The sequence below is a fragment of the Gekko japonicus genome, unplaced genomic scaffold (assembly GCF_001447785.1).
Source record: "Gekko japonicus isolate JY-2015 unplaced genomic scaffold, Gekko_japonicus_V1.1 scaffold37, whole genome shotgun sequence".
NCBI classification, from domain to species: Eukaryota; Metazoa; Chordata; class Lepidosauria; order Squamata; family Gekkonidae; genus Gekko; species Gekko japonicus.
This window is the reverse complement of record NW_015171503.1, coordinates 3,617,265-3,633,160: the sequence shown is the minus strand read 5'-3', so window position 1 is coordinate 3,633,160 and position 15,896 is coordinate 3,617,265. Positions and strand designations below refer to the sequence as shown.

General features: G+C 46.6%; 1 protein-coding gene across 2 annotated transcripts in view; it reads right to left on the bottom strand.

Annotated features, from left to right (window-relative positions):
- TMEM184B (transmembrane protein 184B) overlaps window positions 1–10,856 on the bottom strand; it is a 46,417-nt gene extending 35,561 nt beyond the window's left edge. For both annotated transcript variants that reach the window (XM_015419192.1, XM_015419193.1), the window contains exon 1: window positions 10,602–10,856. The gene's annotated coding sequence lies outside the window, so the exon portion shown is untranslated. The remainder of the gene's footprint in view (window positions 1–10,601) is intronic.
- Window positions 10,857–15,896: the final 5,040 nt, after the last annotated feature.

The window sequence follows — 15,896 nt, the reverse complement described above, 5'->3', positions numbered from 1 at the left end:
GGATTGCATATTACAATTTTGTCCACCCACATGGACCAGTCTGCTCATTAAATGACATAATTCAACTATCTGCATAACAAACTATCATCCAAACAAAGCTCGTGTAATCGTGCTGCGGGGGAGTGAATAGTCTGAACGCTCATGAGATTTTTGCCCATTCATCATATCTCATCCAAACAGCTGGCAACGCACTCAGTGCAACAAAAGACAGAAAATGCCACTCAGGCTTTAAAAAAAAAAAACCCTGTCAGAACAAAAGGCTCTTTGCTGTAAACGATGAAAGGAAAGGAGTATCAACAACCGTTTTGTCTGGTAAATGCTCAACTTCTAAGTAATTACAAACTTTAATTAAATGCACATTGACAAGATCTGCATGATTTAGACATGCAACTATTGCCCAAATTTAAGTTTCTCAATTTATTCCTCAACAAGGCAATAAACTTCTCTCCTTACCAATATTTCACAGCCCTTTCCTCTCATCCCTGAGGCTGCCTGCACCTGCACCATTCCATCTTTGGCCTGTTCTTCCCTTTGCTCTATAGTCTACATCAAGGCAATCAATTCCGTTGCCCATCTGTACTACACTTCAAGTCAGACCTGAGACTGGAAATGAAGCCCTCTTACCATGAACTGCTTTCTTTCTTTCATTCTCCAAGGGAGCATTTTTCTGCTCTATTAATTTCTGCCATTTCTTTGTTTTGGTAGGGTGATTCTCATTATAATAGGTCTGCATACCACAGTTAGTCCTTTTTTGGGGGGAGGGAGGCAGGAAACAAATGGAAATAGAGCTGATCCATTGCTTCCTTTGAGAACAGGATCAAATTCTTTGGCAGTAGGATGTGTCTGCTTCCAGAATCAGATTCTGTACCCATGACCTTACTGTCATTGCTACCCAAATAAAAAGAAGTACACAGAAGATCACAAGCTAAGGTTTGTGTGGGTGGGCGGGTGTATGCTTTAAGTTTGGAGGACTTATTCGAATCCAATCATGGGAACAGAAAGCTGAAAACAAAGTTTCATTTTTCCAGCTATGCAGATACAACAGGGGAGTAGGCACAACTCCTTTTGTACCCTAACCTTGTTCCGTAATCTGAAATCTGATTTCTTGCTGAGACAAACAGACTGGATTTGTGGCAGAGAAAATATTTGAAACAGGGACTTCATCAGCTCTCAAATTTCACAGATTACAGAGGACAACCATGTTCATTTAGTGAAGCTAAACACAGTAAAGAGATCTGTGACACCCTGAAGTCTAACTCAGTTATACTAATATATTACTGGATGATCATTTGCATCATGTACATGCACCTGTAGGTCTAAATGGAATGTAGAGATAACAGGTTTCTTACAGCCTTAGTGCTCCAAGGGACAGTGATGTGCCACCTACAGTTAGTGCAGAAACACCCCTCACCAATTTCCACTAGTTCCCCTTTGAAGCACTTTGATCATCTTCCCCAGAGCTTGCTGAGTGAACCAGAAAACATCAAGTTAATGCGAGGTAGAAATGCAGAAGTATTTGCTTCCTGTCTCCTGCTTCCAAACATGGACCTCTGCAGCAAAGAGAGAGATGCTTCCTCTGTACCCTCTTTTCATTCAGATCTGTTCCTCTTTCATGCTCCTCCTTGAACAAATTTAGGACCAGAACAAAGTTTGAGTCCAGTGGCACCTTTAAGACCAACAAAATTTTATTTAAGATGTAAGCTTTCGTGGGCGAATGCTCCCTCTAAGCTGTGGAGTCTTGTGAGCAAAAATTCTACTTTGTGAGTGACTGACATTCAAGCTGTGAGCGAGTGATTTGGCTACTACATAAATTAGTTTGCTCTGGAGCCATCCTTCCTGAACTAAGACAAAAATGTGTGAGCCAGAGGCTAAAAAACTGTGAGCTAACTCACAGTAACTCAGCTTAGAGGGAACACTGGCACGCACACTTCCTCAGATACAGTGAAACAGAATTTCTTCAAGCCCTGCATACAGGAAGATGGGGGTGGTGGAAGAGTCAAGAAGGACCAGTCGGAGTTAAGATGGATAAGTGAAGCTGAGATTGGACCAGAGTGGCACGCTTCCACCCCACCCCCATCTTCCTGTATGTAAGGCTTGAAGAAATTTTGTTTCAGATTGTCTGAAGAAGTGTGCTTGCACATGAAAGCTTATACCTTGAATAAAACTTTGTAGGTCTTAAAGGTGCCACTGGACTCAAACTTTGTCCTGCTGCATCAAATCAACATGGCTACCCACCTAAATTTAGGACCATGCAGAACACAGTTCACATCCAATAGCAACAGGACAGTTATTCCTTTTCATACACATATATTCATATAATTTATTTCCCCACCTTTCTATGAATAAAATAGCACTCAAAGCAGCTTACGTACTTATTAAAAGTTTATAAATGTGATACATAAACCACAAATCTAAAGCAATGAAGGTAAAAAATGTCACATCAAAAATGACAGCAACATTTTGTAAATAAAATCAACGCTAAAACAGTAGCAAACAATAAAACTGCAAGGGGTGCAAAATCAGGGAGAAGACAAAACCAGCACTCAGTAATACAAATTGTGATGATTAAAGAAGCAACAGAATCAGGGAAAGGAAATCTATCAATTCAATTTCTAACAGATTTTTAGAAGGCCAAGAGTGAGGGGGGGGGCAGATGAACCTCCTGGGGAGAGAACCAAAAAGGCCCTTCCTCAGAAACCTTAATTCTGTTATTGCAGGCAAGCAGAGAAGGGCACCACCAACAGATTTCAAAACACAAGCAGGGTCATATGAGTGCAGGTGATCCCTCAGGTACTCTCCGTCCTACGACATGTAGGGTTTTACAAAATGACACCAGCACTGTGAATGGGGCCAAAACATAAACTAGCAACCGGTGTAACCGGGCCAAAACTGGTGTTGTGAACATCAGGCTTGAGTTATCCTTGTAACCATATTTTAGGCCACTTAGATTTTCTAAATAGAATGCAGTCCAACACAGAGCACCATCACAGTAAATCCATCAGGATGTGTAATCTGTGATCCTGAAGTACACTGAACAATCCAGTGACCCTACAGGTGTTACAAATGCCCCATTTTGACAAACACATTAAAATAATTGCCAACTATGGATTTCCTAAGATACCAATGTTATATAACTGAATAACATAAAATGTGTACATGACAACACCGTTGACTCATTGTAAAGGCAAACCACGTTTTCTGCGTAGTTTAACATATCATGAGACTTTATGCTTTGTTTCAAAATTCTCTAATCCTATTCCTATTACACTGCCTATCAGATGTTTCATCCCATTGACTGCATCAGTTTACAATGGGTAAACCAGTGTCTCAGTGAGAAAGGCAGACTATAAATAAATACAATAAACATCATAAAACAGTAAGGGCCTGTTTTAAAAGGAACTTATAACATACAATGCTCCTAAAATACTACAGGCTTAGGCAGACTGGTAATAAAATCTGATTTACACATTAAGCAGGACACTGGTTAGATCTGGGCATAAGAGTTACCCAAGAGTCATGGGCTGACCTCAATTCCCGTGCATGTGAGGCCCAATTCAGATCATGACTGTGGTGCAAGTGAAGAAAGAGTCTTCAGTCTCCCCCGTACCCTGTGACATCTCCCCAGCACGCAGTGGTCTGAGGGGTGTGCTATTTGGCCCAATGGAAAAACCCAGGTGTACGCTCATGAGTTTCCTCATCATGCCAGATACCCCACACACACACACACACACGCCATTTCAGGTCAGGATGCGTGCAGTGTTCCCTCTAAGCTGAGTTAGTGTGAGCTAGCTCACAGTTTTTTAGCCTCTGGCTCACACATTTTTGTCTAGCTCAGGAAGGAGGGCGCCAGAGCAAACTAATGTATGCAGTAGCCAAATCGCTTGCTCACAACTTTAATGCCAGTAGCTCACAAAGTAGAATTTTTGCTCACAACACAACTTAGAGGGCGCATCCACCCCCCCCCCTTTTTTTTGCAATCCAAATTGGGCACACCACGCTTGGGAACTGAGAAGAACTGGCAACTCATGTGCAACTGTTACATTTACACAGATCACAGGGTGGGTACTCCAGGACTAACCTGTGTACTCTAGTAAGTAAGTAAATTTATTACAGTCATTGATCAGTAGACAGTAAAAGAAGTAAAACCCCAAACATAAAACATTTGTAAAATACATAAATAAACAAACCAGTAATAACCTAAAATGTTAAGTGACATAACTTAAATTACTTATAAAACCATCTCTAAAATATCAACTAGCATGACTTATCCATATTTTCCTCAGCTTAATTGCCAGCCAACCATACTTAGCAATTCTGAAGGTGACATCTCTGTTTCTATCAGTGAGAGCATTTTCTTGAGGAGACTTTTTTGATCTTTCCCTGGGAAACTAGAAATTACTGGTACTACCAATGTCTCCCAAATCTGTTTATAGATTTTACAGTCAAAAATTACATGGCTTAATGTCTCCACACTCCCATCCCCACATGGGCAAAAGCATTCTTATCCTTACTATAAAAGGGATTTGGGGTGGCATGCCAGGCCCTCAAGCGGGTGAGCAGGCGGGAGGGTGGGGAAGAAGCCAGCCCGCCCGGCTTGGGCCGCCGCCACCGGCGCGCGGTGCCGTGGACAGGCAAGGCTTGCCGCCTTCAGCAGCCTCCTCCTCCTCCAGCGCGCCGACAGAGGAGGGACGAGGCTGGCTGGCTTGCCCCGCCACCACATGCACGCGGTGGGGGGAGGCACAAGCCTGGCCACTGGGGAGCCGCCCCACTCTCTTTTGCCAGTGCGTGGGGGGGCCCTCCGGCGGCCTCTCTCTAGGGCTCGCTGCCTCTCTTCCCACAACGGGCCTTGCGCCTAGTATTTTTATATTTGCCTTCCAGTACTGCTGTAGGCAGCACATCATATCTTAGCAGAGTGAAAGCCCTCCTATAATTGGGATTCTCTAAACTGTTAACATAAGGCATCGATAAAGGCCTATTTAGGGTGTTCAAAACAATTATATCACTTTTCAGTCTATTCAGATCGTGTTGTCTTTCAACATCTAGAATCCTTTGTTTTACCACAGACCTCGCTTGATCCTGATGCATAGACAATAGATACTGTTCTGATAGTCCATAATAACCTGTGTACTCTATAATGTATGAATCAGCTACATACATGTCCCACTTTTGAAAATTAATGAGCACCTTCCTTAGATAAGATAGAGGAATCAATAACGGGAAGAGCCATGCAAACACAGTGCCTCCCAAGAGACAGAACTGCTGCCATCCCATCAGATGGGAATCAGACAGACACCTAATGCCTATCACAAATGCAGCAGTTTCGTTATGACTGTACCATCACAAACCATTCACTACTCATTGAGAGCAGAAGCTAAAAAGGTGACCATAATCCAATAGTGGCTACAGTACTGTTTAAAGCGCATACAGGGCTGCAGGTGAAACATGTTATTTCATCTCTCCTCCCCCTTCTACTTCCTGTAAATTGTGTCCCGCAGGGATTATTAAAATGATCACCAGACTGCACTACATGCTCTGGTTTATGTGCCTGCTCCCTGGACACAAGCTGATCCCTTGCTTTTCCGTCACTGTTTGCACTGAAACAAACAAAACTAAACCTCAGTGAACACCCTGTTAGGCTAGTACCAAAAATGGGGATGCAAATATATACAATATTCCAGTTGACAAAAACTGGGGGGGAGGGGGGGAACTCAACCCAGGATATGACTACGAACCAAAAAGGGCTAAGCTAAACCATATACATAAAAGTACAAATATTTATTAAGGTGTACACATGTTAAAACTTTCCTGATTAAAATTACTTTGTCTAAGATCAGACTATAAAAGCTTATCCACTATACATACATATGATGGGTAAATACTTTACAACTGAAGACCAAACGTGTTTCGGCCCCTAAGGGCCTTCCTCAGTGGTCACTATTATCTATATATTCTAGTTGTTGTTGTTCAGTCGCACAGTCGAGTCCGACTCTTTGCGACCCCATGGACCAGCTCCCGCCAGGGCTTCCAGTCTTCCGCCGTCCTCTGAAGTTTGCTCAACTTCATGTTCGTTGCATCGATGACACTGTCTAACCATCTCATCCTTTGCCGTCCCCGTCTTCTTTGACCTTCAATCTTTCCCAGCATCAGGGTCTTCTCCAGTGAGTGCTCCCTTCTCATTTGGTGGCCAAAGTATTTGAGCTTCAGTTTCATTATCTGGCCTTCCAGGGAACAGTCAGGGTTGATTTCTTTTAGGATTGACTGATTTGTTCTTCTTGCAGTCCAAGGGACTCTCAAGACTCTCCTCCAGCACCATAGTTCAAAAGAATCTATTCTTCGGCGCTCGGCCTTCCTTATAGTCCAACTCTCGCAGCCATACATGACTACTGGGAATACCATTGCTTTGACCATGCGGACTTTTGTTGGCAGGGTGATGTCTCTACTTTTTATCATGCTGTTTAGGTTCACCATCGCTTTCCTCCCAAGGAGCAGGCGTCTTTTAATTTCATGACTGCTGTCACAGTCTGCGGTGATCTGGGATCCCAGGAACGTGAAGTCTGTCACTACTTCCACGACTTCCCCTTCTATTTGCCAAGGAGTGATGGGGCCGGATGCCATGATCTTAGTTTTTTTGATGTTGAGCTTCAAGCCCACTTTTGCACTCTCCTCTTTTAGTCTGAGCAGGAGGCTCTTTAGGTCCTCTTCACTTTCTGCCATCAGAGTGGTATCGTCTGCATATCTGAGGTTGTTGATCTTTTCCCCAGCAATCTTAATTCCCGCTTGTGATTCATCCAGGCCAGCATTTCGCATGATGTACTCTGCATATATATCTTAAATAAGCAAGGCGACAATACATCCTTGTCGTACTCCTTTTCCTATGCTGAACCAATCAGTTGTTCCATATCCGGTTCTAACTGTCGCTTCTTGGCCCTTATACAGGTTTCTCAAGAGACATGTGAGGTGGTCTGGTACTCCCATCTCTTTAAGGACCTGCCATAGTTTGTTGTGATCCACACAGTCAAAAGCTTTAGCATAGTCAATGAAGCAGAAGTAGATGTTTTTCTGGTACTCTCTTGCTTTCTCCATAATCCAGCGAATGTTGGCAATTTGATCTCTCGTTCCTCTACCTCTTCTAAACCCAGCTTGTACTTCTGGCAGTTCTCTATCCACGTACTGTTGAAGCCTAGCTTGTAGGATCTTGAGCATGACCTTGCTAGCGTGTGATATGAGTGCAATTGTGCGATAGTTTGAGCATTCCTTGGCACTGCCCTTCTTTGGGATTGGAATGTATACTGACCTTTTCCAATCCTGTGGCCACTGTTGCGTTTTCCAAATTTGCTGGCAAATTGCGTGCAGCAATTGTAGCAATATATTCTAGACACACATTCAAAGACCTTGTACAGGTATTAAGCCCCTCAAGCCAGTCCAGGGGTGAGATGTAATCCTGTACTTTTCAGTACATTAAACAAAAACCCAAGAGGTAGGCTATATCACCTTGATGGAGGGACACACATTCAGACCTACAAAATCACTGTTACCAAAATAAGTTGTGGCGGTGATATGGCTATACCTATGACCCATCACTAACACCAGGAGTCCAATTATAAGGATACAAGGAAACAACATCCGGTTTAATTATAGGTGTACTAAAACTCTGTAACAGGTCTTTGAATGTGTGTCTAGAATATATAGATAATAGTGACAACTGAGGAAGGCCCTTAGGGGCCAAAACGCATTTGGTCTTCAGTTGTAAAGTATTTACCTATCATATGTATGTATACTGGATAAGCTTTTATAGTCTGATTTTAGACAAAGTAATTTTTAATCAGGAAAGTTTTAACATGTGTACACCTTAATAAATATTTGTACTTTTATATATATGGTTTAGAATATTCCAGTTGAGCCACACCACATACTAGCATCCTGGAATATCATGCATTAAAACTGACATCTCTTGATAAAAGTGACCATGTAGCTACAAGAGCACGCTGCCTCGAGAGATCACCCTTCTCTCTCTCTCTGGAAATAGTTTGCTAGATATTATTTCAATGTCCATCATCTTTTACAGCTATTTTAGCTAAAGGCGTTATTTATCCCACTTTACTGCAGTGATTGGTTACAGATCACGTTTTAAAGACACCCCTGGGGCTCTGACAGATTGATTGTCTTAGCAGAAGGCTGATCTTCCATCACTTATAGTTCTAAGAGCAAAGTCCTGTGCAGAGCTACTCTGATTGAAGCACATTTATTTCAAACTCTGCATAGGATTGCATTTAAAGAATGCTAGCAGAAGAGTGAACTTAACCAATTGGGGGGGGGGGTTGGAATGAATTAAATCAAAGCAAGAAAAATATGGCTCTGACTTAAGTCTGTAAACCACTCATCATTGTTTTCTAGGCCTTTTCTACAGCATCCAGGATCACAGTTGGCAGCAATTTTAAGAAGCTGCTATGACTGCCAATTAAGTTTTGCTCCCAGGATTTATAGAATAAGAAATGTACAAGTATTACTTTTCATTTCTTCTGTTTACTCCTTTAGTAAAGTTGTTCCACCCATTTTCTCTCATTGTACGACACAGAATAAGATTTTGCATGAACTTCACATAGGAAATATTAAAACCTTTCTGTATTTGTTTTTAATAACAGAAGTTCAAACATACCATGACAATGAATGATAAGAATCATAGTTAAAAGAGTTATCACTTCCGTATACTCTCCATAAAGCTTACTTCATACTTTGTACATAATACACACTGCCAATTGATATGCTACATTTTGAACTTGGGTGCCAAGAGTACTCAACATAAACTGTAAAATATACATATGGCACCAACAACTGAAGATGGTCACATGCAGTTAAATAATTCTTCCCCTCCCCAGCAATAGATGCAGAAACAATTCCTGAATGCTGCTTTCATGTATACTATGAAGGAACACACAGTCATTTAAATGTACGCATGCCATTCCCAACTGATAGCTCCAGTTCAAAACAACAGATGTGCACTGGCTCTCAGGGTAACCTTTGAAGTCAACATGACAGTGTCAACTAGAAAAAAATAATGCATATATGTCTCTAAGAGCATTTGTTTTGTGATATATGGACAAATTACATTTAACAAGTTCTCATCTACAATGTTCCCTCTAAGCTGTGGAGTCCTGTGAGCAAAAATTCTACTTTGTGAGCAACTGGCATCAAAGTTGTGAGCAAGCAATTTGGCTACTGCATAAATTAGGTTACTCTGGAGTCATCCTTCCTGAGCTAAGACAAAAATGTGTGAGCCAGAGGCTAAAAAACTGTGAGCTAGCTCACACTAACTCAGCTTAGAGGGAACACTGCTCATCTATTTGAAATGGCCTCCAACTAGTAATTCTAGACAATTCTGACAAATAGAAACAAGAGAAAGAAATACAGTCAGGTAACGTGGTATAATTTAACTTGGATTCATGAAACTTGATAAGTAGTCTGTCTACTACTGTTAGTATTTCTCTGGGAGGAGAAAGAGTTCAACAAAAGGCTTAGAGCATCAAGAGCGTCTTGCTACCCACTTGAAATCTCAATACCACCTTTGATCAATATCAAAAAGCTTTAATTCCAACATCAAATGCTTCACTAAAGTTGAAACAAGCATGATTCAAACAAGTGTGATTCAGCACAGTACTCCATTTAGAGCTAGTAGCCTCGCATCACCTCACAAGTATTGCACCTAAAGGCACATTCATAACCAAAACATAATGGCCTATACTATGCCATTCAAGACAACATTTACCATAATCCACAAATTTATGGTAAATGCTGTACACTATTCCATTTACCATGTCTCTTGCTAGGTTCAATTCCACTTGTGGCAGGAAGCTGTAGCACAAGTGCCCCTTATTACTATATTTGGATAAAGGTCCCACCTTTTGGTACCATCATTTGGCACATCTGGCACATAAATGTGACACGTCTCACAACTATGTGCACATATCCAAGGCTACCATCACCCACTCTGCACCACAACACCCATATTCAGCACCCCACCAGATTATCCTTATTTGGCCTCTTAACGCACTACCTCAGCTCAGCACCCAGGATTATCCACATATACTTGACGATTATCAAGTCACCATAAATACATCCAAATCAAAACATGGTTTGTAAAAACTTATAAGGAAGTAAATAAATGAATTCAGGCTGATCCATTTTGCACCACATCTGTAAGCAACGCCATGTGGTACAGCCAAGACGCACATTTTCGCGGGGGGGGGGGCGTGTTTGCCTTCAGGGGGAGGCCATGCCGATCATCAGCACACAAACATGCCTCCAGCCTCCACTGATCGCTTTCACCCAGTTGTTGAACATACACTCCCCCAGGGTATTATGGAGCACCACTCACCACTCCGTCAAAGGCCTTTACGGCACTGCCAACCGGGCAAAGATGGCACTGAGTGCGCGCGGAGGAGCTGCCCTTCGTGGCCAATCACCCCTCTCCCCCGAATGCCAGCCTGTTCCTCCATCGTCCCCTGCGGGTGCCCCCACCCAGCATCCTCAGCTGGCATCCTTGGGCAAGGCTCCACACTGTGCGCGCACAGGCGCTGTTTGCATCCCCTCCCTTCCCTCCTTACCGCCACGCGGCACCGCCAGGGCCAGCCGGACCGACGCTGGCAGGGTCGCCGCTCCCCCCGTTCCCCCTCGCCCGGCACGGACCGCTCCGTCACTCGAGGGACGGGGCGGAGCGAGAGGCCCTCAGGAGCCCATGGCCAAGGGAGCCGGGCCTCCCTCTGCAAGGTCCGCGGCGACGCAGCCGCCCCGCTCCCTTCCCGTCCTCGCCGGAGCCCCTCTCGGGTCTCTCGCCTCGGCCCGGAGTGAGGGGGGGGGCGAGGGAGAAGAACGGCTGAGCAGAAAGACTGGACGGGCGAAGGAGCGAAGCCGTTCCGCGCAGGCGCCAGTTGCGCCCACTCGCCCCCCTCTCTCTCTCCGCCCCCGCCCACAGCCCCCCCGCCGCCTTCCGGGCGGGGCTCACGAGGAAAATGACATAAACAGTGGACCCTTAAAGGGACAGCGTCGCCCACACCGATGGCCTCTGAGCGCGACTCCGCGACTGCTCAATAGGGCAGCGTCCCTTCTCTCGCCGTTAAGCCTGGGCGAGGCGCGCAGTTTAAGGCCGTTTCCCACCCTCCCTACTCCAGGCCCCCCCGGTGTCCTCCTTCCCCCTCCGCCCCACACATGCGCACGAGACGACCCCACTGGATGGGATTTACCTCTGAGTAAACCTGTTTGGGGTTGCTGAGCTACCCAAATCCCTTGTGCTGGAGTAGCCCTGCAGCCCGGCACGCAGTCATAGAGGCTTCAGAATCCCTTTAGAGTCGTCGGCTTCAAAAAAAGAGTCTGGTGGTATCTAAGAGAGACTTACCAGGGCAGAAAAGCGTCTTCGTGCGTCGCTTCATCCGGTGATGCACGAAGAGACAAAAAAACCTCAAGCCGCCTTGGACGTTCCCCGCCTCCCTCGGACATCACACGCGAGAGGTGGAATTTGCCCCTAGGAGTCCAAGGCCACCACCCCGGGGCTCAGGGAGGAGGGAGAACTTTCGGGGGGGGGGCCTCCGCGGCCCTGTGTGAGCTGGGAGAGCCGGAATGATCTCTCCTGCTCGGACATCACACGCGAGAGGTGGAATTTGCCCCTAGGAGTCCAAGGCCACCACCCCGGGGCTCAGGGAGGAGGGAGAACTTTCGGGGGGGCCCTCCGCGGCCCTATGTGAGCTGGGAGAGCCGGAATGATCTCTCCTGCTCGGACATCACACGCGAGAGGTGGAATCTGCCCCTAGGAGTCCAAGGCCAACACCCAGGGTGACAGGGGAACGTTTTGCCCCCCCCCTTCCAGCAGCCAAAGCCAACCCAACTTTTTAAAGAGCCCCTATCGAGAGCTGGGAGTGCCGGAATGACCTCTCACATGTGATGTCCCAGCAGCAACGCCGCTCGGACATCACACCAAAGAGGTGGAATTTGCCCCTCGGTGTCCAAGGCCATCACCCCAGGGCTCAGGGAGGCGGGGGAACGTTTTGACCCCCCCCTCTGCGGCCGTTGCAGCTGCCGCTGCCAGCCACAGCCAGCCGCGGTAGCCATAACTTTTTTAAGAGCCTCGATTGAGACCTGGGGGAGCCAGAATGACATCTCGCGTGTGATGTCCGAGTGGCGTTGCTTTCCATTATTCCCTATGGGCAAGCGTGCTTTCCATTATTCCCTATGGGCAAGCTTACTTTCCATTATCCTCCATGGGAAAGCATGCTTTCCATTCTCCTCTATGGGCAAGCATGGTCTCCATTATTCCCTATGGGCAAGCGTGTTTTCCATTATTCCCTATGGGCAAGCATGGTGTCCATTATTCCCTATGGGCAAGCGCGCTTTCCATTATTCTCTATGGGCAAGCGTGCTTTCCATTATTCCCTATGGGCAAGCATGGTGTCCATTATTCCCTAATGGCAAGCATGGTGTCCATTATTCCCTATGGGCAAGCGCGCTTTCCATTATTCTCTATGGGCAAGCGTGCTTTCCATTATTCCCTATGGGCAAGCGTGCTTTCCATTAATCTCCATGGGCAAGCGTGGTGTCCATTATTCCCTAATGGCAAGCGTGGTGATCATTATTCCCTATGGGCAAGCGAGCTTTCCATTATTCCCTATGGGCAAGCGTGCTTTCCATTATTCCCTATGGGCAAGCGTAGTTTCCATTATTCCCTATGGGCACGCGTGCTTTTCATTATTCTCTATGGGCAAGCGTGCTTTCCATTATTCTCTATGGGCAAGCGTGGTTTCCATTATTCCCTGTGGGCAAACGTGGTTTCCATTATTCCCTATGGGCAAGCGTAGTCTCCATTATTATCTATGGGCAAGCGTGAACTCCATTGTCCTCTGTGGGCAAGCGAGGGCAGCATTATTCCCTATGGGTTAGCATTGTCTCTATTATTCCCTATGGGCAAGGATGCTCTCTAGTAGTTCCTATGGGCAAGCGTGTTCTCTCTTAATCCCTATGGCAAGCATTGGCTCCGTTTTCCCTATGGGGAAATTTGGTCTGTATTATTCCCTTTGGGCAAGCGTTGACCCCAATATCCTCTGTGGGCAAGCGTGGTCTCCTTTATTCCATATCGGAATGTGTGGTGTCCCTTATTCCCTCTGGACAAGTGTGGTGTCCCTTATTCCCTGTGTCCACATGTGGTCTATCCAGGGCCGGCCCGCTCACTAGGTGAGCTAGTCTCTCGCCTAGAGCACTGGGCCATCATGAGGGCGCCGAACTGAGCCGCCCGAGGGCCCTGCTGCCGCCGCCCGCCTGCCGGAGCCGCCTCCGCTACCCCAGTGTGAGCGACCAGGCACCCGGGAAGGAGGGAGGTGCTCCGCAGTCTCCCCCCGCTTTGCCAAAAGCTCGGCTCCGAGTGCCCTGCCGCTGCTGCCCGCTGCAGAGGAGCAGCCGCCCTTCGGAGCCCTCCTCCCTCAGCACCCCGCAGCCCTCTCCGCGGGCCGGCGCTTCGCCTCACTGCCCGGAGGTCCAGGAGACCGCCGCAGACGCCACCACTGCCTCCCTGCCCGGCCGGGGCTGAGCTGCACGGCCTTCCCTTCCCCCTGAGCTGCACAGCCCTTTGTTAGGGGCAGCAGCCGCCCGAGCCTCGCCAAGGGTGGGGAGTGAGCCGGGACTGGGGAGCGCCGGCATGGGGACCTCTCCTCCTCCGCCAAGCTGGCTCATGCAGGGGTGCTGGCTGGGGGCAGGGAGGGACCTCTCCAAGTCTCAGGCAAGCGGGAAGAGGGGTGCGTGCGCATGCGGATCTCTCGCCGTGCACCCAGGCAGGTCTCCAGGTCCCACCAGGAGTTTGGCATCTGTGCTTGCCTAGGATGCAGGAACACCTCATGCCGGCCCTGGGTCTACCTTATTCATTGTGCGAAGCGTGGACTCCATTATACCCTATGGTCAGGTGTGCTCTGCTCTCCATTATTCCCTATGGGCAATCATGGATTCTCTATTGACAATTACGTACTTCACTGTCCCCTCTGGGCAAGCCTACTCTCCATTACTCCCTATGGGCAATCATGGATTCTCTGTTGGCAATTATGTCCCTATGAGCAATCATGGATTCTCTATTGGCAATTATGTACTCCATTATCCACTCTGGGCAAGCCTACTCTCCATTATTCCCTATGGGCAATCATGGATTCTCTATTGGCAATTATGGATTCTCTATTGGCAGTTATGTACTCCATTATCCCCTATGGGCAAGCCTACTCTTCATTATTCCCTATGGGCAATCATGCATTCTCTATTGGCATTCATGTATTGCCTATGGGCAATCGCTGTCCACTCATGTATTCCCAATGGGCAATCGCTTGTCCTTAGTTTTAGTACGTCCTTCCTAGAAGTATTGTGGGCCCTAGGCACTGTGCCTACTATGCCTAATGGGTAAGTCGGCCCTGTTGGTGGGGGGATATCATTACGGGGATACCCTAATGGATAGCACAGGAGGTCAAAGGAACTAACTTATTTGACTTACAGGTAGATTCAAGGCTAGTGTAGCACCTTAGACTTACAGGGAAATTTCCCAGTGGGCTGATCAGCTCATCAATAGCCTTCTGCATTGCTGGCAGTGAGTAGCAGGAAATTAACAAAAGACCAGAAACCCGTGAATATAATGACGAAAAATTTATACAAATAGTTTGTGAACCCTTAACAAATGTTACGAATGAAGAATATTATACTAAATGTCTCTGCTGCCAGTCCAATTTTTGAAGTAACCTCAAAGTCCCAACAAAATTCCTATCTGAAGCAGTCCTTCCTTTGAAGCAATAAAGTCCAATGTTGATGGAGTCAAAATGATCCTGTTAACCGAGCACCAGTAAAAATCCCATTTTCACAGTGTCTTCTTCAGGAACAGGTACCGCAACCAAACATAATTAATCCATAATACATTCAGTCTTCCTACTTCTTAGCCTGGTCTGATAAAGCAGCTCCCAAATTTTCAAAGAGCACTGAAGAAGACACTGTGGAAACGGTATTCTTCATTCATAACATTTGTTAAGGGTTCACAAACTATTTTTATAATTTTTTTGTTATTATAGTCAGGGGTCATTTGGGGGGGGACGCCATCCCCCGGGTGAGGTGCGGGAGGGCGGGGCCTGGAGCTCCCTGCTGGTGCCCGCTGGAAGTCGCCGCCGGCTGTGGGGAGGACACACTTCCGGTGATGTCAGGGGGTGTGGCATATGCTAATGAGTTATGCTAATGAGTCCCCCTAGCTCTTTTTCTACGAAATGACCCCTGATTATAGTCATGGGTTTCTGGTCTTTTGTTAATTTTCTCCATACCACGAATCCCCTCTTTTTGCTTTGTTAGTTGGTAAAGGTAAAGGTTTCCCTTGCTCAAAAGCCAGTCAAATCCGACTTTAGGGGGCGGTGCTCATCTCCGTTTCCAAGCTGAAGAGCCAGCACTGTCCAAAGAATTCTCCATGATCATGTGGCCAAGGCGCACAGAACACTGCTACTTTCCCACCAAAGTGGTACCTATTTATCTACTTGCAATTTCTTGCTTTCGAACTGCTAGGTTGGCAGGAGCTGGGGCCAAAGGTGGGAGCTCACTCCGCCACGCAGCACTAGGGTCTCGAACTGCCGAGCTACAGACCTTCTGGTGTGCACCTCAGCATCTTAACTTCTGAGCCACCACAGCCCCTTTGTTAGTTTGTAGCAGGAGGCAATAGCTGAGCCCTTGTTGGCCCCAGGGTGTTATTTTGCAGTGGTTTGTAGCAGCACAAGGGCCAATCTTGGGTTGCCAGCTCTGGGTTGGGAAATTCCTGGAGATTTGGGGACAGAACTTGCTGAGGGTAGGGTTTGGAGAGGGGAAGGAACTCAAGAGGGTATAAGGCCATAGAGTCCACCCTCCATAGCAGC